Source organism: Cherax quadricarinatus, chromosome 53 (assembly GCF_038502225.1).
Source record: "Cherax quadricarinatus isolate ZL_2023a chromosome 53, ASM3850222v1, whole genome shotgun sequence".
Classification (NCBI taxonomy): Eukaryota; Metazoa; Arthropoda; class Malacostraca; order Decapoda; family Parastacidae; genus Cherax; species Cherax quadricarinatus.
In genome coordinates this window covers 1459814-1486921 of record NC_091344.1, presented here as the reverse complement: position 1 = coordinate 1486921, position 27108 = coordinate 1459814, and the positions used below count along the sequence as shown (strand labels likewise).

General features: G+C 44.2%; 1 protein-coding gene across 2 annotated transcripts in view; it reads left to right on the top strand.

Annotated features, from left to right (window-relative positions):
- LOC128692422 (orexin/Hypocretin receptor type 1) overlaps positions 1–27108 on the top strand; it is a 1118627-nt gene that overhangs the window by 416225 nt on the left and 675294 nt on the right. The window contains exon 1 of one of the 2 annotated variants that reach the window (XM_070096276.1): positions 19454–20071. The exons of the other annotated variant lie outside the window; for it this stretch is intronic. The gene's annotated coding sequence lies outside the window, so the exon portion shown is untranslated. Of the gene's footprint in view, positions 1–19453; positions 20072–27108 lie in introns of those variants that run through there. 2 annotated transcript variants of the gene reach the window in all.

Sequence of the window (27108 nt, the reverse complement as noted above, 5' to 3'; positions counted from 1 at the left end):
TATATATATATATATATATATATAATGAGAGGTTAGCATGGGCCACCACTGTGACCACATATGCAAGTTTTACAGATGACTCTTCCGCCAGCGTGGCCGTGACGAGCTCTAGCTCAAGTTATCAAGAATCACAAAACTGTAATAACACGATTGCAAACAAACTATGAAACTGGTGGGATTTGGATTCAGGCTTACGCACTGGCTTGGAGTTTTACGACTCACTCGCCATGGATTCAGTGTCTCAGTAGTGTTTGCAACAACTTGAAAAAGCTCTGGAGAGCGAAATGTTGCCACAATACAATGTCACATGAGTTTCGCATATGTCCTTTTCCCTAACAAAAAAAAAATCGTGGGATGAGCCTATCTTAACAGTGTTGTTGGCCAAGCGGATTCCCAACTAATTTCTGAGCATCTTTAAGGGTCGCTTTCTGGCTGAAAATCCTGGATTATAGCTTCATATTAGCAGCGTTGGCTATTTATGTTCTGTTTATGATCTACGCAGCCTTGGTGGCGTGGTTTATGAGTTATGTCACGGTTGCAAGGTGACATAACTCATAAATCATATTTAATAAGTAATACACAATTTTCAGAATGTTACAATCATGTCTTTTATACCCTTCTCATTTAAGGAATTAGGTGGGTATCCACCTAAAAGGGGCATATCCAACAATTCCCTATTATGAAAGGAAAAAGTAATCCTCTACTGTCATTAGCTCTCTTATAATTAATTGTCAATATATCACAAGTCTTCAATGACCTCATGACAAAGGTCTTAGACTTCTACACAAGTTTAGTTTATTTTAGGCCTAATTTTAAGAAAAAGTCTTTGTTCAAGCATAAATGTAATTTTATTCCAATCGTGATAGGCCATAAACAATGGTTATTACATATTTTTTGGAAATAGTATAGGCACAGTATATTGGTGTTCATAGTATATTAGTTTGTGTCTGAAATATTTTTACCAGTATCCTCTGCAACCCTCCCCACGCTGTAGACCTGGAGATTTTTTTTTTTAAACATACATCTGGAGAATTGGGCAGTTGCCCAACTGTTATTTTAACCATCCTACAGCAGTGCAACTCTGGGCAGAATCAAGCTCCTGTCCATGAGCAGTGTAAACATAATAATACACAGTCCCAGTTCAAATCTCCATTACACTGGACATTAAAATTATTTACCCTTCTCAGTTTATGTTTCGTGCCAAAGAGAATGGCTTCATTTTTCCCGAGGTGTAATGATAGTTTGTTGTCTACTAACCATTTGCTGCAGGACTCCAGTTCCAGTGTTAAAACATTAGCTATATCTTGTGGGTCTTTACCTGACACTAACAGAGCACTGTCATCTGCATACAGTAGGAGTTTGCACTTGACACTGATAGGCATGTCATTGACATAACATAAGAATAATAAGGGACCCAGAATACTACCTTGGGGAACTCCACATGCTATCGGCAGGGGTTCTGATTCCGTTTTGTAGATTTTGACAATTTGTCTCCTGTTGCTAAGGTAGGACTTAAACCAGTCTACAGAACCTATACCGATAGCTTGAAGTTTCTTACATAATATATTGTGGTTGACAGTATCGAAGGCCTTTTGCAGGTCTTAGGTTACCATACCTATGAGGTTCCCCTTTGACATTTCAGTTCTCAGGTAATCCATCAGATTAATTAGGGAGGTGTCGGTTGAGTAAGATCTTCTAAGTCCGATTGATAACTATGGAGAATGTTGTTGTCATTAAGGTACTTAACTACTTGAGAGTACACCGCCCTCTCTAGAATTTTGGATATTATACTGAGTATACTAACAGGCCTATAGTTGCTTACATCAGACCTACTATTTTTTCTTGAAGATAGGAGTAACTCTGGCCTCCTTGAACCCATCCGGTACGGTATTAGTGGTGATTGATAGATTTATTATGTGAGCAATAGGGATTGACAGTTCAGAAGCACCATCTTTTAGGAACTTAGACGGGATTTTATCCGGGCCAGTGCTCTTAGTTGGGTTTAACCTGCTTAGTTCTTTTTGAATAAAGTCATGAGATACACTTACTAGTTGACAACTGTTTGGGGTTACCCCTTTATTGGTATAGTATGTTTGAAACTTATCAGAGTCGGTGTTAAAGGTATTTGATGCAGCTGGTAGTTTACTTACTAGTGTTGATGCAACAGATATGTAGAAGGAATTAAAACAATTTGCCACCTTAGATGTTTCGTGGCATACCTCGTTATCGATAGTGAGTACTATGTTAGACCTATCAACTGGCTTATGGCTATACCCCAACTGTTTTAGTTGTTGCCAGAGCTTTCTGGGGTAATGCTTATACTCTTCAATTTTTGAGCAATAGTGCTTTGCCTTTGCTCCTTTTATAAGTCTCTGCACTCTGTTCCTCACCCTTTGGAATTCATTTAGTGCTGCAATATCCTGTCTGTTTGCTTTAAATCTTTTTAGCAGCTGGTCTCTGAATTTCATATTATCTAATATCTCGGTATTCATCCAGGGTTCAGTTCTTCGTTTAATCCTAACCTCTTTAACTGGTGCAGTATTATCAAGGATGGTCGTGAACATTGTTTTGAATTTTTCCCAGGCATCGTTTACGTCCGTGCAACTTGTTATCTCTGTCCAGTCACAATTGTGTAGCCTATTTACCAGTGTTTCTTTACTGTAATTTCTAGTTGACCTCATTTTTATTGTCCTGTGTAGGCCTATCCTATCCCTAGTGATTTTCCTAGTGCAGTAAATGATGAAATGATCACTAAGACCTGTGGTAATGACGCCTGACTGACTAATGTTCTCAGAGCGGTTACAAAGTATGTGGTCAATTAGGGTGGCTGAGAACTGTGTGATCCGGGATGGTGTATTAATTAGTTGAGTGTAACTATTTAAACCTAGAATTTGCTTATACCTTTTGCATAGCCCGTTATTTTGCTGCTGAAAACAGATATTGAAGTCTCCGAGTATTATTGTCTCACAATTGTTTTCAAGTCTGGACAATACTCTGGAAAAGTCTTCTAAGAACTGGTCCTGGGTAGGAGGGCGGTAACTAGTTCCTACTAAGATGGGTTTGATCTTGGGAAGCAGCACTTCAAACCATAGAATCTCCAGTTTATTGTTATTTAAATCAGGTCTTGGGTTGTAAGCTAAGTCATTTCTAATATAGGCACATACTCCACCACCCTTTCTGTTCCTATCTAAGCGTTTTATATTGTAACCTTCTATTTTGACCTCGTCTTCAGTCACCGTATCATCCAACCAGGATTCAGAGATGGTTATAACTGCCGCCCTAATTTTGTTAGCTAGACTCCTAATCTCTGCCTTCACGTTTGTTAAACGATTTATGTCACCCGACGGATGCTTTAATTTCCTCATGACTTCACCATGCTCGTGGCTGGTCCAGCAATGGACCAGCAGCTGCCCAGTGGAGTAATTGGTGAGTAGCAGCTGATGGGAACGGAGTCTTCACTGTTTTGGACACCTATTTTAATAACATCGACTCCCTCACACTCTCAAGCTCAGACACTTTGTATATTATGGGTGGTGTGTCGAGTGTGCAGTGCGGATAGTCCCACTGTACGTTTTAGCATGTTGTACCTCTCAACTCTCTGCGTCATGAGGAAAAAGACACAAATGTACAGTTCAGGACATATGTGTCAGGACATATGTGTCTTCTTCCACATCTTATCAGTATCTCCATACCATTTTTTCTATGGTTCATGTATAACCTGTGACGCCCTGTGAGTGCAACATAGCTTCTTCCAGTATTTATACTGAAGAATTGCTTTGTTAGGAATGTTCGCTGAGTATCACGTAGAGTTGTTACTCCTTTATATGATTAGATGGGACAATATTTGATTACTGCAAAATTACGAAATACTCCGAATAGGAAAATTTTAAGTAATAAAAAGTAACTCTGCGCATTTCCTACTGGAAAAGTTCAGTAAACTAAAGGATTTTATTTGTTAACTTTAATTATCCCTTATTTTTCTGGCTCTAGAATAAAACTAGCTCAGTAATAAATACTATATCACTTACCCTTAACGTTCTTGTTACATACGCCTCAACAGGCTCCTGTCAGTGTGGGAGTCTCCTGGCCTGACAGGGTGCGTTGGTAACAGAGTCACAGCAGTGATTGTCAAAGATGTCATGGTTGGGTGAGCTGTGAGTCAGTGACAGTGACCGTTATCATAGCACATCACATAACCCCAAAAAATCCTAACATTAAACCAATTTTTCATAAATTTTATAGTACACACTCTGGATACATGCATAGATTCACGAGAAGAGGAGTCTGGGAAGGAACGGCTCCCTGAGGGAGGGGACTGGGAGAGAGAGCGAGAGAGAGTGGGAGCGTATGCTTACCTAGCTGAAGCTGGGGGATCTTGCTGAGCTGGGGAAGAGGGAGTGGGTGCGCTTACTGGGATGGTAGAGGACGGGGAGATGTGTGCTTACTGGGATGCGAAGGGTGTGCTTATTGCAATCGAATGATGATAGGGAAGGATGTGCTTACTGGCTGGCCTCGGAAGGGGAGGACTTGGAGGGAAAATGTGTGTGCTTGTTGAATTAGTGAAGTGGAGGAGGATGTGCTCTCCAGACTGGGGAAGGGTGTGCGTCCCAAGCTTTGGGAATGCGAGAAAGTGTGCTTGCTATGCTGGGAAAGGGGTGTGCTTTCTAGGCTGAAGGAGGAAATGAAGTAGAGTGCATGCCAGGCTAGGGGAGTGGGTTCTTGCCAGGCTTGGGGAGTGTTCAGGCTGTTCCTGCCAGGCTGGGGGAGTGGGGAGGATGTGCTTGCGAAACTGGAGAAGTAACGGGGGAGGGTGTTCATGCAAGTCTGGGGGAGGGAATGAAGGAGGGGGGTTGTGCTTTCTTGGCTAGGTGTCACTAAGGGAGGAGGGAGATGAGTGATTCAAGTGAGAGTTAGGGTGTGAGAGTTAGGGTGTCAGACTGAGGGTGTGAGAGTGAGGGTGTGAGAGTGTGTGAGAGTGAGGGTGTGAGAGTGAGGGAGTGAGAGTGTGAGAGTGAGGGTGTGAGAGTGAGGGTGTGAGAGTGAGGGTGTCAGACTGAGGGTGTCAGACTGAGGATGTGAGAGTGAGGGTGTGAGAGTGTGTGAGAGTGAGGGTGTGAGAGTGAGGGAGTGAAAGTGTGAGAGCGAGGGTGTGAGAGTGAGGGTGTGAGAGTGAGGGTGTAAGAGTGAGGGGGTAAGAGTGAGGGTGTAAGAGTGAGGATGAAAGAGTGAGGGTGTAAGAGTGAGGGTGTAAGAGTGAGGGTGTAAGAGTGAGGGTGTAAGAGTGAGGGTGTAAGAGTGAGGGTGTAAGAGTGAGGGTGTAAGAGTGAGGGTGTGAGAGTGAGGGTGTGAGAGTGAGGGTGTGAGAGTGAGGGTGTGAGAGTGAGGGTGTGAGTGTGTTTGAGAGTGAGGGTTTGAGAGTGAGAGTGTGAGAATGAGGGTGTGAGAGTGAGGGTGTAAGAGTGAGAGTGTGAGAGTGAGAGTGTGAGAGTGAGGGTGTAAGAGTGAGAGTGTGAGAGTGAGGACGTGAGAGTGAGAGTGAGAGTGTGAGAGTGAGGGTGTGAGAGTGAGAGTGAGAGTGTGAGAATGAGGGTGTGAGAGTGAGGGTGTAAGAGTGAGGGTGTGAGAGTGTGTAAGAGTGAGGGTGAGAGTGAGGGTGCGAGAGTGAGGGTGTGAGAGTGAGGGTGTGAGAGTGAGGGTGTGAGAGTGAGGGTGTGAGAGTGAGGGTGTGAGAGTGAGGGTGTGAGAGTGAGGGTGTGAGAGTGAGGGTGTGAGAGTGAGGGTGTGAGAGTGAGGGCGTGAGAGCGTGAGAGTGAGGGTGTGAGAGTGAGGGTGTGAGAGTGAGGGTGTGAGAGTGAGGGTGTGAGAGTGAGGGTGTGAGAGGTACTTGTGGAGCAGCGAGCAACCTCTGACTAGTGAAGGAAACCAGTGTCAGTAGACCTGCTTACACAACCACAAGTAAACAAGGGTGAGGCTGACCTACAACAAGGGTGAGGCTGAGCTACAACAAGGGTGAGGCTGAGCTACAACAAGGGTGAGGCTGACCTACAACAAGGGTGAGACTGAGCTACAACAAGTGTGAGGCTGAGCTACGAGGGTGAGGCTGACCTACAACAAGGGTGAGGCTGAGCTACAACAAGGGTGAGGCTGAGCTACAACAAGGGTGAGGCTGAGCTACAACAAGCGTGAGACTGAGCTACAAGGGTGGGGCTGAGCTACAACAAGGGTGAGGCTGAGCTACAAGGGTGAGGCTGAGCTACAACAAGGGTGAGGCTGAGCTACAACAAGGGTGAGGCTGAGCTACAACAAGGGTGAGGCTGACCTACAACAAGGGTGAGACTGAGCTACAAGGGTAAGGCTGAGCTACAACAAGGGTGAGGCTGAGCTACAAGGATGAGGCTGATCTACAACAAGGGTGAGGCTGAGCTACAACAATAGTGAAGCTGAGCCACAACAAGGGTGAGGCTGAGCTACAACAAGGTTGAGGCTTAGCTACAGCAAAGGTGAAGCGGAGCTACAACAAGGGTGAGGCTGAGCTACAACAAGGGTGAGGCTGAGCTACAACAAGGTTGAGGCTGAGCTACTACAAGGATGAGGCTGAGTTACTACAAGAGTGAGGCTGAGTCACAACAAGGGTGAGGCAGAGCTACAACAAGGGTGAGGCTGAGCTACAACAAAGGTGAGGCTGAGCTACAAGGGTGAGGCTGAGTTACAACAAGGCTAAAGCTGAGTTACGACAAGGTTGAGGCTGAGCTACAGCAAGGGTGAGGCTGAGTTACTACAAGAGTGAGGCTGAGTCACAACTACAAGGATAAGTCTGAGCTACAACAAGGCTGAGGCTGAGCTACAACAAGGCTGAGGCTGAGCTACAACACTGCAACACAAGGGTATCTTGGTACAGACCTGAAATCAACTTGGACAACTTCTACTAGTGAGAATGGCTGGATTTGAGAGGGACATAACCTCCCAACGACTACATTCTTACCTCTACTAGTGGCTTACATCTCACCTCCTGGCGGTACATAAGGCTCCATCCTGTCACTTCAACTCCATATTGTTTCAGACTATGGAACAATACTCTTCTCCAGACTGAGGGACTGACCACCTCAAAACTTCAAGGGTGATGGACTGAATACATCGTCTTCACGTCTCTTCTGCTTCTATCAACTTTTCTGTACTCGACTGAAGAAGTCTACAGTGTAGGCGAAACGTTTCGAAATAAAGATACCAAACTGTTGCACATGTGTCTTACCTAACAAGGGTGAGGCTGAGCTACAACAAGGGTGAGGCTGAGCTACAACAAGGGCGAGGCTGAGCTACAAGGGTGAGGCTGAGCTACAACAAGGGTGAGGCTGAGCTACAACAAAGGTGAGGCTGAGTTACAAGGGTGAGGCTGAGCTACAACAAGGGTGAGCCTGAGTTACAACAAGGGTGAGGCTGAGCTACAACAAAGTTGAGGTTGAGCTACAACAAGGGTGAGGCTGAGCTACAACCAGGGTGAGGCTGAGCTACAACAAGGGTGAGGCTGTGCTACAACAAAGGTGAGGCTGAGTTACAACCAGGGTGAGGCTGAGCTACAAGGGTGAGGCTGAGCTACAACAAGGGTGAGGCTGAGCTACAACAAGGGTGATGTATGGCTACACCACCAAGGCAGATAAACACTTGCCAGGCTGGTCACTGAGAAGGCACAGATGGAAGGACAGCGTAAGAGCCACAAATTAAGTGTCACTGGAATGTGTCGTCTTGGTAGTCAAAATTGTTATAGTAATGTGAGTGATAATCTCCATAAAGAATAAAAAAGCAGAAAATCGTGACTGGATTCATACACAAATAACGTGTGACTAGTTAATGGTCTAAGTCGGACCGAAACATCGTCAAAAGTTTGTCTTGGATGTTTGTGTTATTTATACTGACAATCGTAGCGCAGTATGACCCTCGTGAATTTAGTGCTTCTTTTTATAATAATAATAATAATAATAATAATTATTATTAATAATAATAATAATAATGTACCGGCAATCTCAATATATACTCTAACTAAAGAAGGAAATACTCGAAGGCTAGTGTGTAGATATTATCTATCACGTAAAATGAGATAATGATAAATGAATGACAGATGGTAAAGAGAAGAGGGTAAACAGAAGAAACGGAAACGCAGCTGAAGATATTAAAAATTATTAGTAATAGCTGCAAAATATAACAAAGGCACAATAGAGGGGTTTGAAGCTGTGTGTGTGTGGGGGGGTTGGGGGTTGGGGATTGTGTGTGAGGTTGGTGGGTAATACAAGCACCAGCAGACACTCGTCTAGACTCTCCAACAACACGCTAACTGTGATGGCTACAAATTATTGTAACACATTGGAAATGCTTCCTAATAAGCAGTACTTTATGTAAGTAACTTCCTTCATAACATGTCTTCTCGTCAGCATCATGATTTTTTCCGATGATCCAGAAATCAATGTCATTAACCACCTGCTAACAGAAATCTTTGAGAAATATATTCAATGGCCTTTAAAAGAAAATTCTTTAAAAATTTTGATTAATAAGACATTTCTTATTAAAATCAAATTGATTTGCTTTGATAATGAAAATATTTCTTTCTACATAATTCTTCGGATGTAATAGCGAGGTTTCATTGCTCAAAAATTATTTTTTTTAAGTCAGCTCGTATCCTTTTGGTTACAGTTCCTACATACATTTGTTATCAGAAACTCCATTTCAGTGGGAATTTGAGCTATAATATTTTGAAATATTCTTTAAAACTATTAAAATAAGTTATCCACCAATAAAATTTACGTTTTTCTTTGGTAAGTTTTAACTTACGTTAGTCATTTAAGACACAAGGATCCAGTAATATTTCAGTGTTCGAACGTTAATTCTCAGTTGTCATGTTGTTATTGTAATGTTAGACATAATCATATTGCAGAACCTTCCTAACTACAATGTGTGAACATAAAATATTTTGATACAGGACACTAAAAATCATATACCATGTGCTAAAGACTACAAAATTATAGAAAAAGTATAAAATTGATTAGATTGAAGACTTTTAGTGCCTGAATATTAGACAGTTCAAACCTGTACTGAATAACAGCATACCAACAGCTGAGTTATGTAACAATAGTTGACTGTCCTGAGCAGGTTTTCTACTTTTGTTGAACATGGAAGGTCCAGTGGATGCATATACCTACCTACTTTATATATACACAAATATATGCATATTATATAATATTTTGTCGAACCAATGTTAGATATCCAGTCGTTCATTTTAGTGACGCAGCGTTGCAACACCTGAGTCAACCTGCCGATAATATATATTTCTTTAAATTTGAGAGAAAACTGTGCATATAATAAATATTATATAGATTACAATTCCTAATAATGTATTAGTAGAAAAGATGGGACGCCATGAGGTTAGCTCTAATTCTGGAACTAATTCCTTCATTGGAGGCTCCGTGATGCCGATGAAGGACTCTTGACAGGGAACTGAAGCTGCCGTCTGTTGCCTTGAGGCAAATCTTATTATCTCCTATTTTACTCTAGCCGTACGACCTTTATTTATTTAGCACTTCCCAATAATAACAATAATAACAATAATAATAATAATTCTGTAACGATTAATAGGTAACCAGATATACTTCGTTCTTGGCGATCATGGGAGGTATCGCAGGCCATTAATTACTTCTATCGTCTATCAGAGTATATCTCGAGAGAGAAGCTACAGTAGAAGTTATTTTTACTTATAATTATACAATTGCTTCTTTTTATCTGGCAAAATTACTCCAGTGGTGAATATTTGTGAGGTGTAGGGAAGGATTTTGAGTGATTGAATGTTACAGAGGTTTCACGAATGATTAATGTGTGTTTGAAAGTGAGGTGTTGAAGTGTGTGGGAATGTGAATGTGTAATCAATTCAGGAGGTTCCTGCCCTCGCTGCCCGGTCACAGACCAGGCCTCCTGGTTCCTGACCTGATCGATCAGGCTTTTGGTGTCTGCTCAATGAAGTCCTAGGTATTCACCACAGCCCGCCTGATCAAGAATTGATTAATTGTCGAGTTCCTTCTTGAAAAAAGGCAGAGGGTGTTCAGTCGTGGTCCCTTTATTCTTTGTGTGCTCATCGCTTCCCTGCTTTACACAGGAGGTATCTTGCACTGTGTCCAAAGTCTTTTGTGTTCTCATGCAATTATTTCGGTGTGTAGTTTTGAGAACATTCCTTCTAGACTCTTCGAGATGTAGAGTATCGTTCTCTTTTGCGATCGAAGGTCTACATTTCTACGTATTTCAGGTGCTTCTAGTAATTTAGGTGCTTTATTGAGTGTATAAAAGATGTGTAAGTCTTCTGTACGTTTTCCTGCTCTGCAGTTTCGTCTTCCTTGAAAGAGACCGTTGGTATACAACAATATTCTGGTCCAGAGATAACAGGTGACCTGAAGATGGTCATCATTGGCTTGGCATCTCTTGTTTTGAAAGTTCTAGTTTTCTAGCCTATCATTTTCCTTGCATCTGAGATGACAACACTGTTGTACTTGAACGCGAGATCATCTGACATTATCACTTCAAGATCTCTCACATTAGACTTATGCTCTATTGAGTGGCTTGAGTTTGTCTTCTATTCCGATCCTGTTTTGACTTCTTTAATCCTTCCGTAACGCAGCAGCTGATATAACTTCTCAGTGAACATAATATTGTCAATAGCCCACTTGTAAAGGTGTGGAAGTTAGATGATTGTGGAGTGAATTGATGGGGTATGGTGGAATGAAGGTGAGGTGAGGAAATGGTTACGAGCGCTGTCGGAGTTGATAAGATGAGAATGTAAGTTATAAGGATTTTCCTGTCGGCACTGAAGAACATGACGTTTAATGGTTATAAGTTCCAACTGTTTATATACAAAATGAATAAACTTCTGAAAGACACTGCATACAGTACCCAAGAAGATCACAGAGCACGAAAGGAACATGTGAAAGATCTAGGAGTGATTATGTCGGTTGACTTTTCTTTCAAAGAACACAAAAAGGCAAATGTTACGACTGGCAGGAAAATGACGAGGTGGATAATGAGAACTTTCAAAACAAGGAAACTAGTGTCAATGGTGACACTGTTCAAGTCGCTAGTGCACTCTCGTTTAGAGTTTTGTTGAGTGTTGACTGCCAGTTCAGGGTAGGAGAGACATCAGAGCTGGAACAAATACCGAGATCATTTACTGCCCACACTGAGTCAGTACAGCATTTAAATTACTGGGAACGATTCAAAGTCCTAAATCATCACTCGCTGCAGCAGAGGAGCGATACTTGATAATATATACGTGGAAAGTTGTTGAAGGCCTAGTTCCAAATCTGCGCACTGCCATAACAACATACTGGAATTAGAGATATGGTAGTGTAAAATAAACCTAGTGAGAGAAAGGGCTACTGTGAGCACAATAAGAGAACATTGATTCAACATCCGGGGTCCCAGATTATTCAACATCTTACCAGAAGATATCAGAAACTTTGTTGGGACAAGTGCAGGGGCATGGCACCGAGTCGAGGAGGCACCGACTCTCAGGAACATCCATCAGGAAATGTCCTTTAGGTAAATGCCATATCAACCAGGCTGTGATGGATATGTGAGCCAACGTGCTGACAGCAGCAACAGCCAAGCGGACAAGGAAAACTTAAAAAGTAGATAAACTCTCAAAACACATCGAAGGTATATAAAAAATTATGAGTTGATGGGATGGAGAAATAACAGTAGCATGAACTAGAGATGTATCGGATATTTGCATCCGCATAGGCAGAACATCCGCACGATTTCTTACATCCGCGCCCGCGTTTTACTGTAAACAGATATCCGCATATGCATCCACATACGCAAAATAAGTAAGACATCTTCATACACATCCGCATCCGCGGATATCTAAATTTTCACATCCGATACATCTCTAGCGTGAACGTTAGTTGTAATAGTAAGGGAAGAAGAGAGCAGTTGTATGGGCGTATAAGCGAGTGGGGGATTTGTTAGGGTTCAAATAGAAAGTATGCACACACGCGCCCAAACACACACACACCCAGGCACACAAACACACACACACACACACACACACAAGCTGCATGATTGGCCTGATAAGTGACCATGAAAATTTAACCCCAGCAAATGGAAAATAATGAAAATCGGGAAAGGGCAAAAACAGCTGGAAAAAGAATACATTCGTAGAAAAAAGAAGCTGCGAACCTTTCTCAAACAGAAGGACCTCGGGGTGAGCAGAGTCCCGAGCATGTCACCTTAGGAACACATCAACCGAAAAACCGCTGCAGCAAACGCAAGGCTGCCAGATTTAAGGAAAGCTTTCAGGAACCTCGCCAAAGAGGCATTCAAGACACTTTGCATGCTATTTATCAGGTCCATCATGGAATAAGCAGAGCCAGTATGGAACTCGCACTTGATAAAGCATGTTAAGCTGGAAAATGTGCAAAGTTTTGCAACGATACTGGTCCCAGACCTGAGAGGTATGAGACATAAGAAGCTTAACGTAACGACATTAGAGGACAGAAGGACCAGAAATAACATGATTACAACTTTCAAAATACTGAGAGGAATTGGCAGGATGCACAGGGAGAGTCTGAGAGGCGGGTCTCAAGTACACAATGGCATAACTAGAATGTTAGGAAGCATTTATTTGGCTTTGGAATTGTCAGAAAGCGAAATGCCTAAGGCAGAGAGGTGGAAAAGGCTTGAACCATACATAGTTTTAAAAAACAGGTATGATAAGGCTCAGGCAAACAGGAGAGAGTGAACCCAGTAGTGGCCAGCAGAGAAAAGGGGGGCCAGGAGCTGAGACTTAACCACTGCAACCACAATTAGGTAAGTAAACACAGGCAGGATACACTGCACTACAGGTCAGTTTTGCTAATATACATAACTTGCAAGGTACTGAAGAGGGTAATCAGGAGAGTGAAAGAGCACTTGGTGAGAAGCAGTTTCATGGACAGTAACCAGCACGGGTTCACAGATAGTAACTCTTGTCTTACCAGTCTGTTGGATTTATATAACAAAGTAGCGGAAGTGAGACAAGAGAAATGAAAGACAGAGAGATAGAGAGAGAGAGAGAGAGAGAGAGAGAGAGAGAGAGACAGAGAGACAGAGAGAGAAGAGAGAAGAGAGAGCTGCATCAAATGCCTTCTTGCACTGCAAAAAAGCATTTGAATCAGAACCCCACGCGAGAGTCAGACAAACTTGAGGTGCAGGCTGGAATAACAAAGAATGTTCTTCAGTGGGTTTCAGTACCTCAGGGACAGGAGGAAAAAAAGTTATTGTCCAGGAATGGTATTCGGCCAGTAGTGCTTTTGGTTTATGTGAATGATATTCCAGATGGGATTGAGTAAGATGTATTCGTGTTTGCTGATGAGTCAAAACGAAGAAGAATAAAAACGATACAAGAACGGGGTAAATGCCAAAAATGATCTGGACAAATTGCGTAATTGGTCAGATAAGTGGTTACTTAAATTCATTCCTAGTAAATGTAAGGTCTGAGGTTTGGAGAAGGGACAGAAGACTAGACACAGTATAGTCTAGAGGGACAGAGGCTGCAGACTCAGAGAGAAAGATCTAGGGGTGAACAAATTGCCTGGAATGCCACCAGAGGCTCAAGTCCGGTGAATAACCTTTCCAACTATTGTTCATCTGGTGAATTAAGAGTGGCCTTCAGGAATCCAACAAACAGTCATTCCAAGCGCTTTTTACAACATATGTGAGGCCCTTCTTGGAGCATACGGCAAGAGCATGGCACCCACACCTGAGGAAGCATATTAAGAAACTGGAGAAAGCGCATGAGGTGAGAGGTATGGGATATAAGGAGAGGTTAACAATATTAGATAACAGAAGAACCAGGGGAAACATGATAACACTCAAAATACAGAGGAAAATTTATATGGTAGATATGGACAGGCTGTCGGAGAGGCGAGAAACGGGAACCTGTGAACACAGCTGGAAGTTAGAGACATGAATGAGTCACGGGTATGTCAAGCAGTATTTACTAAGTCTCATGGTGGTAACAAAGTGGAATGATTTGACAAGCGGCAGGTTGAGAGACGGAACAAGAAGCAGGAACTAAACCTGTAACCATATATAGGTAATACATATAGGTGAGAGTACACATACACACACACACACACACACACACACATACACACACACACACATACACACACACACACACACACACACACACACACACACACACACACACACACACACACACACACCTGTGACGAGCGGGGTCCCACAGGGGTCGGTCCTAGGACCAGTGCTATTTTTGGTATATGTGAACGACATGACGGAAGGGTTAGACTCAGAAGTGTCCCTGTTTGCAGATGATGTGAAGTTAATGAGGAGAATTAAATCTGATGAGGACCAGGCAGGACTTCAAAGAGACCTGGACAGACTGGACACCTGGTCCAGCAAATGGCTTCTCGAATTTAATCCTGCCAAATGCAAAGTCATGGGGAAGGGCACAGAAGACCACAGACAGAGTATAGGCTAGGTGGCCAAAGACTGCAAACCTCACTCAAGGAGAAAGATCTTGGGGTGAGTATAACACCGAGCATGTCTCCGGAAGCACACATCAATCAGATAACTGCTGCAGCATATGGGCGCCTGGCAAACCTGAGAACAGCATTCCGATACCTTAGTAAGGAATCATTCAAGACACTGTACACCGTGTATGTCAGGCCCATACTGGAGTATGCAGCACCTGTTTGGAACCCGCACTTGATAAAGCACGTCAAGAAACTAGAGAAAGTACAAAGGTTTGCAACAAGGTTAGTTCCAGAGCTAAGGGGAATGTCCTATGAAGAAAGATTAAGGGAAATCGGCCTGACGACACTGGAGGACAGGAGGGTCAGGGGAGACATGATAACGACATATAAAATACTGCGTGGAATAGACAAGGTGGACAAGGACAGGATGTTCCAGGGAGGGGACACAGAAACAAGAGGCCACAATTGGAAGTTGAAGACACAAATGAGTCAGAGAGATAGTAGGAAGTATTTCTTCAGTCATAGAGTTGTAAGGCAGTGGAATAGCCTAGAAAATGACGTAGTGGAGGCAGGAACCATACACAGTTTTAAGACGAGGTTTGATAAAGCTCATGGAGCGGGGAGAGAGAGGGCCTAGTAGCAACCGGTGAAGAGGCGGGGCCAGGAGCTAGGACTCGACCCCTGCAACCACAAATAGGTGAGTACAAATAGGTGAGTACACACACACACACACACACACACACACACACACACACACACACACACACACGCACAGCAATTGGCTCCTGGAGTTCAATCCCACCAAGTGCAATGTCATGAAGATTGGGGAAGGGCAAAGAAGACCGCAGACGGAGTACAGTCTAGGGGGCCAGAGACTACAAACTTCACTCAAGGAAAAAGATATTGGGGTGAGTATAACACCAGGCACATATCCTGAAGCGCACATCAACCAAATAACTGCTGCAGCATTTGGGCGCCTAGCAAACCTAAGAACAGCATTCCATCATCTTAATTAATAAGGAATCGTTCAGGACTTTGTACACCGTGTACGTTAGGCCCATATTGGAGTATGCGGCACCAGTTTGGAACCCACACCTAGCCAAGCACGTAAAGAAACTAGAGAAAGTGCAAAGATTTACAGCATGACTAGTCCCAGAGCTAAGGAGTATGTCCTACTAGGAGAGGTTAAGGGAAATCAACCTGACGACACTGGAGGACAGGAGAGATAGGGGGGGACATGATGAAGACATATAAAATACTGAGAGGAATTGACAAGGTGGACAAATACAGGATGTTCCAGAGATGGGACACAGTAACAAGGGAAGTTGAAGACACAGATGAATCACATGGATGTCAGGAAGTATTTCTTCAGTCGCAGAGTATTCAGGAAGTAGAATAGTTTGGGAAGCGATGTAGTGGAGGCAGGATCCATACATAGCTTTAAGCAAAGGTATGATAAAGCTCATGGTTCAAGGAGAGTGACCCAGTAGCGACCAGTGAAGAGGCGGGGCCAGGAGCTATGACTCGACCTCTGCAACCATAACTCGGTGAGTACAACTAGGTGAGTACACACACGAAACAGGGCAACTACCTGAGGTGTGGAAGACGGCAAATGTAGTCCCAGTCTTCAAGAAAGGAGACAGGGAGGTGGCATTAAACTACCGACCAGTGTCACTGACATGCGAAGTCATGGAGAAGCTTATGAGGAGAAGAGTAGTGGAGCACCTAGAAAGGAATGAGCTTATAAACGATAACCAGCACAGTTTCAGGAAAGGGAAATCCTGTGTCACAAACTTTCTGGAGTTTTACGACAAGGTGACAGAAGTAAGACAAGAGAAAGAGAGGTAGGTAGACTGCATTTTCTTGGACTGAAAGACGACCTTCGACACAGTTCTGCACAAGACATTAGTGCAAAAGCTAGAGGAGTATGTAGGAATAACAGGAAAGGCATTGCAATGGATCAGAGAATATCTGACAAGAAGGAAAGAACGAGTGATGGTACGTGATGAGGTGTCAGGGTGGGCGCCTGTGACGATCGCGGTTCCACAAGGGTCAGTTCTACGGCTGGTGCTGTTTCTGGTATATAAAAATGACATGACGGAAAGGACAGATTGAGAAGTGTCACTGTTTGCAGACGATGTGCAGCTAATGCGAAGAATTCAAGCAGATGAGAATCAGATGGGACTTCAAAGGGATCTGGACAGGCTGCAAGTTTGGTCCAACAACTAGCTACTGGAGTTTAACTCCAAATGCAAAGTCATGAAAGCTGGAGAAAGTGAAAGAAGACCGCAGACAGAGTACAGGCTAGGAGACCAAACACTGCAAACCTCACTCCAAGAAAAAGGCTCTTTAGAGTGAATACAATACCGAGAACATCCCCTGAGGCGCACGTCGACCAAATAACTGTTGCAGCATATTGGCGCCTGACAAACCTATGAATAGCGTTTCAACAACTGAGTAAGGCATCATTCAAGACTGTATACCGTGTATGTCGGGCCCATATTGGAGTATGCAGCACCAGTATGGAACCCACACCTAGTCAAGCATGTCAAGAAATTAGAGAACGTGTAAAAGTTTGCAACAAAACTACTCCCGGAGCTTAGGGTACATCCTACGAGGTGAGGTTAAGGGAAATCAGCCTGACGACACTAGAGGACAGAAGGGATAGAGAGGACATGATAATGACATATAAAATACTGAGAGGAATTAACAGGGTGGATAGGGACAGGATGTTTCATAGATGGGACACAGCAACAAGGGGACGTAACTGAAAATTGAAAACTCAGTTGAGTGACAGGAATGTTAGGAAGTATTTATTCAGCCATAGAGTTGTCAGGAAGGTGATGTAGTGGAGATAGGATCTATACATAGCTTTAAGAAGAGACACGAAAAAGCACATGAAGCAAGGAGAAAGTGAACCTAGTAGCGACCAGCGAAAAGGCAGGACAAGGAGCTGTGACTTGACCCCTTCAATCAGAGATAGGCGAGTACAATTACGTGAGTACACACACACACACACACACACACACACACACACACACACACACACACACACACACACACACTAAAACTTAATAAGTTTCAGTAATCATTCAGATATATTAAGAAACTAGGAAAACTTCAGAAATTTTCAACAAGACAGCCCACAGAGCAGAAGCTGGAAATAAGCAAAGAGAACATAACCTGATGATCGTAGTGGAAAGATGAACAAAAGGAAGCAAAAGACAGTACGAGATTTTAAGTTGACTTGATGGTAAAGACAGATTGTTTGACAGCCAGGGATCAGAATCACAAGACCACAACTGAATGTTAAAAACACAGATGTGTCACAAAGGTGATAGGAAAAACTTTTTCAACCTAAGGGTGGTTATTCACTGAAATTGTCATAAGGTAGTGGAAGCTGGCATTATACACAGTTTCAAGAATAGTTACGACAAGGTAAACAAGGCAGGAAACGTGTGAAAGCAGCCATATTAAGTTGAACACTTACTGAGGTCACAAATTATTTATTTTAAAAGATATAAACATTTCTCCTACATGCTATGTACAAAAAAAAATTGCTAAATAAAGGCCTATTAATTTATTAAATAACTGAACTGACTATCCTAGTTATGTCACAAAATGCCTTATTTGCTGAGGCTTCCAGATTCTGCAGCGAGCAGTTGTGTAGAATCTGGAGTTGAATAGCTGGAGAAACCTATCCATCACAGTCTTTGTTGCATGTCTTCTCTAACTTGCGCTCAACATGACACATCTCTAGCTTGTACCAGGCATGATTCATTACCGCAGCATCCCAAAACGCGACCAGAGCTCTCCTGATTACAGCCACTCAATCCCCCTCTTACTCAGCAAAGTCCAGCCATCTCATTCCGCTGGAGTCCTTGACTTCACACGAACACGTACTCAGCAGCTGGCTCTTCTCCTCACATAAGGTATTGGTCCTCCATCGCCAAGACATGCCCCGCCTTGGAGCTTAGACTTGTTCATGCAGTCACGTTAACAGTGGCTGCCTAACTGCACTACCAGCACGTGTCACTGCTACGTGTTCGGTAGCAGTGACACACACTGTAAAATTATACTTTACATCCCCGAAATCCTCTCCAGGTATACTCCAGGTATACTCCAGGTATACATGAAAGCCCACTATATAAGAAAATAACTTAGGTTCGTGACTATTAACCATTTCCAATTTATCGGACATAAAGTAGAAATTGTTTTTTATAACACGCTGACAGTCTCATTGAGACGCGAAAATGAAACACCGTCACTCCTTCAATCACTGTCTTGCCAGGATACTGACATTGCAGATCAGATGGCGGATGGTCCTCTGAACTGCATCATCCCCGCCCCTTTAGAGTGCAGGCACTGTATTCTTCCTCTCCAGGATTCAAGTCTGGCTAACAGGTTTCCCTAGATCCCTTCATAAATGCTTAGGTGCTCACACTCCAACATGTCAAGTCATAAAAAGTGTTTGCATTCGCTTCTTTCTAACTCATACGAAGCTGTTGGATGTCCAAGCCGCTAGCATTCATAACCTCCTTTACTCCTTCCTCCACCCCAGAATTTTACACCCTTCTAGTCATTCTATTTTGTTGCATCCACTCTAAATGTCCAAACTGTTTCAGTAATCCCTTCTCAGCCTTCTTAAAAATACTTTTAGTAACCCCATCACTTTTAATCTCAAAGCTCCGAAGTCTCTGCATTCTAGACTTAGCAGTACACTTACCAACACTGAAAGGAACCCAGCTACGATTTTCCCCTGCAATTAATTTTCTCTCTTCTGCTATTGATATACAAAGAAGCATTCGTTGCTTCTGTTGATATTTCAGAATTATAACAATTTAAGAAAAAAAATAAGTTTCCTACCGCTTAAATAACAAAAAAATGATGTAAGTTTCATAGTATTCCTGCCCTTGAGTGTGCCACCACCCCTAAGCAACAGATGGCGTTGGCAGTGTTGTGGAGGTGCACCCAGACCAAGCAAGGCGAACGTGTGATTTAATTGGAGAGTTACCCACCGTACTTGGTGGAGAGCGATATAGTAGTCCAAGAGCAGCGGGTGTGAGTGTTACTGGGTGGGGAACACTTAAGTTTTACCACAGCGACACTGGGTGTACACGCCAGGAGTGCATGTACTCTTGAGTTTACTATAATCCCTATACTTTATGATTAGATTCTTCTAGATTTTATTGTAAATGTAAAAACCAGCTTTAATGGCTCTTAAGTACATTTGTTTGAAATCTAACAAGGCAGTTAACCAACAGTGCTAGTGTGAAGGGTACTGCTGGAAAAGATGATTCAGGCCTGGTGATCGGGAGTGCCCCCACTGTAGACTGTGTCTGGCGCATATGAAAGCCAGTGTTGTGCTGCGCAGCGAGTGTGGGGCTGATAGTGCAAACGCCCGCGAAATTAACAGTGGAATTGAGTGATTTTTGTCGGTAGTGCAGACTCCATCGCCCCAGCTCATCGTAGTATTATTTCTAACATCCATGAAGCAAAAATGATTTGCGTGAGATAACACTAACTGTGGCAATCTTAATGGACTGACTGCCTTATGCGAGGTAAGTTATGTAAAAAAAAATTTCTTCGGGTATATTGTGAATGGTTGTGTTTTCTTTTGTGTGATTTAGTTTGTCAAAATGTGAGACAAATGCATTAATTTTTTTTTTTGGAGGAGTCTTGGAGGTTAGTTTTTCTACTCTCACAGCCAGCATTATAAAGTCATGTCTTGTAAATAAGCCACAATGTTCAGAATATGACTGGGAGAATCTGGCTATGATTTATAATATCTGGTGGACAAAACATTTTCATAAATGCCATAACCAGGTCACTGTCTTGTTTATACTGTTGGTATATTAAACCAATGTATTATAAGCCAGGTCTTGATAACTCTCTAACACACTGAAAAGATGTTTTAATCAAAGATTGCTAGGCAAAGAATGTTTTCGAAATTGGTGGAAATTGTTGTAGTTAAAATAGTTCGTAGTCTGGGTCTGGCTTCTCGGCTCATGGGTCAGTTGATGCTTTTGTAAGACGATTGCCAACTGTAACTGATCCTAATATGCGATAGATATAGATTGGTCTTCTTAATGTATGGTTATTGATTTACTGTAAGAAACTTGACAATTTTCGGGTAGATGGTGACCATCCCTGCAATCCTGTAAGATATTCTTTTGCAACTGTTTAATGTCATATTGCAAACAGCATCTGCTGTCTTTCATTTGGTGCCTAAAGTGAAGAGTCCAATCAGAAAGAAGTCATTTGCGTACAGATTGAAGAGCTTATCTCAAAAAATAGGAAGGAAAATATTAACAAGGGGTTAGTTCTCTTTAATTGTGTTTCCAGATTTTATAACGTTGGCTTTAATCTAGTTAAAAGTGAATAATTAACAGGTTAATTAGAAGCACTCTGATTAAATTAATTTTGCTGGGGAGTTAAATAATTTAGTTTATGACTTGTCATGGATGCGAATACTGCTCACCAGGGAAGCCACTATTTCAGGGTGTACCTTGATGCTGGCGGGTTATTACCCAAGGAATGCTGGCTATCTTTTATTACCTCGCATCAAACCTCATTGCTTCACATTTTCCATATTCTGTGATGCCCCTAAGGCCTTAACACTTATTTATTATACATATAAAGGATCCTGTAAGGTTTTCATCATAATCTGCCATTACAAGTTCCTGTGGAACAACAACTCGACTGATCATTTCTCGTAGTTGTATTCCCAGGTTCTCTAGAGTCCTGTGTACCTAATTAAAATTTGAAAATAAATTATTTTGAGTGGTAAGACTTGCCGACAAAAATACTCTAAAATATTTATACATTACCTCTCATTCTGAAATGAGCTTCATTAAGTCAATGACTTTATCAAACATTGACTTCATACAGTCTTCATAAGAAATACTACTGGAAATTATTCAAATGCTTAAGATACAGTACAAATTTTATTCATTAAAATGCAAATAATTACTTAAACTGCAGAGCGAAGTGGCACTCGAAAACAAGTGACGTGAAGCATCGATGCAGAAGTGCAACACAAATGTACGTAAATTTAGTTTCCTCCGGTTTATTATTATATTCACTGGGAAGCACTAAACCCCGTTGGAATTATACACAACTTGAGAAATGGATCATAATTAAGTTTGTTGCAAAGGGGAGGATAGCTTTAATTTCTAGGATGAAGTGCCCATCAATATCAATTCAGTCTTCATTCAAGACTTTGTCACTCCAGTCTTAGGAACCAACGGAATAAACTTCCCAATACAGTAGTAAGAGATAAACGGAGAACAAACTCCTTAACATGGTTTCTCTGAGGTTCTGTTATGGGCGACGATACAAAAATGATCGGTCCTGATGAGCTGTTCTCTCGTGATACAACAGAAACAATGATTACTACTTGTATGCTTGAAGCTGTAGGTGACAGAAAAACAGGCAAGAGAAAAAAAAAACGCCCATTGTTAAGATTCATATGGAGAGATGTGATGGCACATTCACTGACATCAGTGTATCAGCACTTAATTTAGGGGATAAATGTCTTCAACTGCCAGGGTACGATAGATGCATACCCATCTAACAAACACAGAGCTAAAGCCTTAAAACTTCCTAGGTCAGTATTCCTGAGCTGGGAACCTTAATGGGGGAGAGCAGCTTCGTCTCGAGCTGTCCTTCATGCTGGAACACCACTTTTCGTTAAACTTTATAAATATCGGTTACTTGACGACTACTTTTCTAAAATCATATCCAAGACGAAAAGATCAGTACTAACAATGCTAACCCTTCCACCGACTGATGAGAATTTGGTAGTTTATCCTAAATGTCTTCAGGTTACACTTTGGAAAGTTGCATATAAAGAACACCCCTTAATAAATGCCCTGTGCCTGTCTTCACTTTTGGTCTTGCGTCCCCTGGAGACTTGAAGGTTACTGCACATAACTACCAAGCTCTAAATTATGTGCTTAAAAATATGCAGCTGTTTGACTAATGGAATATTATTTCCAAATAATTGCTCCAGTTTAACTATTAAAGTGTGTAATAAATCCTTTACTAATACTTTCATGGAAGACAAAGAAAATTAAGAGTGAATAGTTAGAAAAGAGAATGCAATCTTTCAGAGAGCTTTCGGTTTTATTGTCCATGTTTTTATTTTAAATGGGTTTGTTTTGCTATCGGTAAACTTATTAGTTACTAGTTAAGGAATTTTGAAATAAGCTTCACTTTAAACCAGTTATCTGGGGACTGTTTTTTTTTCGATGTATATTTCAGCTTGTATATCTATATTTTAATGATACCAACCTATTTCTTTAAAAAATTAAAAATTTAAGTTCATTTTCAGCTTGTAAGATCATACTGTAATATTTTGAAACATGACGAATGCAACTGGAAAACATATTCACCTCAAAAAAGAATTTTAGCATCTTGAATGCGATGCAAAGATGTTAAACTTATAAAAACAATCTTACTGATAAATTTGCAGTAGTTAAAAACTCCCTGGATGGTAGCAAACTTAGGACTAAATGACCGAACCATCTGAAAATTTATAGAGGAAGAGAAGGTACCCAAAATAATGATATACTCATTACTGTGGCAACCATCATGATATTCTGCAGAATGATCAGTGCTGCTCTGGTGATAATCATCGAATCTTGTATGAGGAACTCCTAGGAATAATAAATTGGAAGAAAACAGGACAACCGACAATTCCGGTTTCATCAAAAAACTTAAGATGGCTGCCGGCAGATTATTAGGACTTGCAGAAAGATGCGACTCAGCCATCCATTTATTATTAAATTAACGGAAGCAACTTATGTTAGGAAATATATCCATACATTGGCCTCAGTTGGACGCTAACCAGAATGTAGCTATTATGAAGGATAGGGAAGCCGCATTCTATGTTATACATTTTTTTAATAAAATACAGCGCAAGGTATAAACAAAAGCAACCACCTCCCGGCGAGTGCAACCTTCGTTGACCTAAGGAATGGCTCAGGTCTGGCTCACTAACTCTGATTTTATCAGTTTTTTTGCAGCGAACCTGGGAAAACTAACTCAGCACAATGGTTGTGTAGGAGAGTAATGTAAACTTAACGTCTAAACTGAAGCCAAGACTGGTGTGTGAGGTGGGTCCCCGGAGGCTGGTGTGTGAGGTGGGTCCCCGGAGGCTGGTGTTTGAGGTGGGTCCCCAGAGGCTGGTGTGTGAGGTGGGTCCCCGGAGGCTGGTGTGTGAGGTGGGTCCCCAGAGGCTGGTGTGTGAGGTGCATCCCCCGGAGGCTAGTGTGTGAGGTGGGTCCTCCGGAGGCTGGTGTGGGAGGTGGGTCCTCCGGAGGCTGGGGTGTGAGGTGGGTCCCCGGAGGCTGGGGTGTGAGGTGGGTCCCCGGACGCTGGTGTGTGAGGCGTGTCCCCAGGAGGCTGGTGTGTGAGGCGTGTCCCCAGGAGGCTGGTGTGTGAGGGTTGTCCCCCCAGGAGGCTGGTGTGTGAGGCGTGTCCCCCAGGAGGCTGGTGTGTGAGGCGTGTCCCCCCAGGAGGCTGGTGTGTGAGGCGTGTCCCCCCAGGAGGCTGGTGTGTGAGGCGTGTCCCCCCAGGAGGTTGGTGTGTGAGGCGTGTCCCCCCAGGAGGCTGGTGTGTGAGGCGTGTCCCCCCAGGAGGCTGGTGTGTGAGGCGTGTCCCCCCAGGAGGCTGGTGTGTGAGGCGTGTCCCCCCAGGAGGCTGGTGTGTGAGGCGTGTCCCCCCAGGAGGCTGGTGTGTGAGGCGTGTCCCCCCAGGAGGCTGGTGTGTGAGGCGTGTCCCCCCTGGAGGCTGGTGTGTGAGGCGTGTCCCCCCAGGAGGCTGGTGTGTGAGGCGTGTCCCCCCAGGAGGCTGGTGTGTGAGGCGTGTCCCCCCAGGAGGCTGGTGTGTGAGGCGTGTCCCCCCAGGAGGCTGGTGTGTGAGGCGTGTCCCCCCAGGAGGCTGGTGTGTGAGGCGTGTCCCCCCAGGAGGCTGGTGTGTGAGGCGTGTCCCCCCAGGAGGCTGGTGTGTGAGGCGTGTCCCCCCAGGAGGCTGGTGTGTGAGGCGTGTCCCCCCAGGAGGCTGGTGTGTGAGGCGTGTCCCCCCCAGGAGGCTGGTGTGTGAGGCGTGTCCCCCCAGGAGGCTGGTGTGTGAGGCGTGTCCCCCCAGGAGGCTGGTGTGTGAGGCGTGTCCCCCCAGGAGGCTGGTGTGTGAGGCGTGTCCCCCCAGGAGGCTGGTGTGTGAGGCGTGTCCCCCCAGGAGGCTGGTGTGTGAGGCGTGTCCCCCCAGGAGGCTGGTGTGTGAGGCGTGTCCCCCCAGGAGGCTGGTGTGTGAGGCGTGTCCCCCCAGGAGGCTGGTGTGTGAGGCGTGTCCCCCCAGGAGGCTGGTGTGTGAGGCGTGTCCCCCCAGGAGGCTGGTGTGTGAGGCGTGTCCCCCCAGGAGGCTGGTGTGTGAGGCGTGTCCCCCCAGGAGGCTGGTGTGTGAGGCGTGTCCCCCCAGGAGGCTGGTGTGTGAGGCGTGTCCCCCCAGGAGGCTGGTGTGTGAGGCGTGTCCCCCCAGGAGGCTGGTGTGTGAGGCGTGTCCCCCCAGGAGGCTGGTGTGTGAGGCGTGTCCCCCCAGGAGGCTGGTGTGTGAGGCGTGTCCCCCCAGGAGGCTGGTGTGTGAGGCGTGTCCCCCCAGGAGGCTGGTGTGTGAGGCGTGTCCCCCCCAGGAGGCTGGTGTGTGAGGCGTGTCCACGGGAGGGTGGTGTTGAGATATTGGTACCCGGGAGGCTGGTATGAGAGGTGGTTCCCCAGGAGGCTGGTATGAGAGGTGGTTCCCCAGGAGGCTGGTATGAGAGGTGGTTCCCCAGGAGGCTGGTATGAGAGGTGGTTCCCCAGGAGGCTGATATGAGAGGTGGGTCCCCAAAAGGCTAGTGTGCGACGTGGGGTCATGGGAGGCTCTTGCGTTAGGTCGGTCTCCGGGAGGCTAATGTGTGAGGTTGGGATCCTGGAGGTTTTTGTGTGATGTCCGGTTCCTGGATGGTAATGTGTGAGATCGGGCCCATGGAGGCTTGTGTGTGAGGTTGGATTCCTGGAGGGTGTTGCGCAGAAAAAGGTGGAACAGCTGGGGGCTAGGGCCTTGTCTAAGGGCAAAGGTAAAAGTTACACACATCTAGAAAACACTTTCATGTATCTTCTATCCTAAACGCCCACATAGCGGGCACAAGAAGCAGGCGGCTGGCGGTCCAGTAACCATAACACTCGGCCTAGTCACCGCCATGCCTTCGCTACTGCAATACCAACCCCATTTCTTATTTCCTCGCTCATCCCACAGCATCCTGACCATGTCAGAGCCTGGGTGAGCATACAGGTAAGCCATAGAAGAGCTTTTTGGCTTGAGTTAGCTAAACAAAAGGACTACACAACTACAAACTTAGCTTAAATACACATCATCTCCAACACCACCCTCCATGCATGACATGCTGACTCCACGTGACTCCTCCCAGCCACGCTTACCCCGTGTACCCAAACACAGTTGGAAAATAAATACCTAGCAGGATTTCTTTATAATTACCGTTAGAGTACTTTACAGTACCCCCAAATGCGCATTATGAATTATAAAATTATGCTTTACAATTATAACATTCATACTATTATGGCACACTTCTCCACTATATGTACATTACAATGTCATGCAGAACCCTGCATAACAGAGGGTGGTGTGTGAGGTCTGGTTTCTGGAAGATTGTGCGTGAGATAGGGCTCCTGAAGGCTGGTGTGTGAGGTCGGGTTCCTGTAAGATTGTGCGTGAGATGGGGCTCCTGAAGGCTGGTGTGTGAGGGCGGGTTCCTGGAAGATTGTGCGTGAGATGGGGCTCCTGAAGGCTGGTGTGTGAGGGCGGGTTCCTGGAAGATTGTGCGTGAGACGGGGCCTCCTGAAGGCTGGTGTGTGCTGCTACCATATTCAACATGAGTTACATAATGTAACTAGAGCTAGCTGTTTCAATGTCAGATTTATCACAGGTTTGATAAGTGATGATCTGTCAGTCAGAGCGAGACAGTGAAGAAATATAGCGAAATACACTTCTCTTTCCATACACTTTACACTCCCCACCACACTCACTCTACACCCCTCACCACATACAAACACACACGCACACTACACCCCTCACCACATACAAACACACACGCACACTACACCCCTCACCACATACAAACACACACGCACACTACACCCCTCACCACATACAAACACACACGCACACTACACCCCTCACCACATACAAACACACACGCACACTACACCCCTCACCACACGCACTCTACACAACATGCACTCTACACGGCTCACCATACACATACTCCCCCCACACACACTACATCTCCCTTTCCCACACACACACATCTCCCTTTCCCACACACACTACATCTCCCTTTCCCACACACACTACATCTCCCTTTCCCCCACACACTACATCTCCCTTTCCCCCACACACTACATCTCCCTTTCCCACACACACACTACTTCTCCCTTTCCCACACACAATACATCTCCCCTCCCCACACACACACTACATCTCCCCTCCCCACACACACACTACATCTCCCCTCCCCACACACACACTACATCTCCCC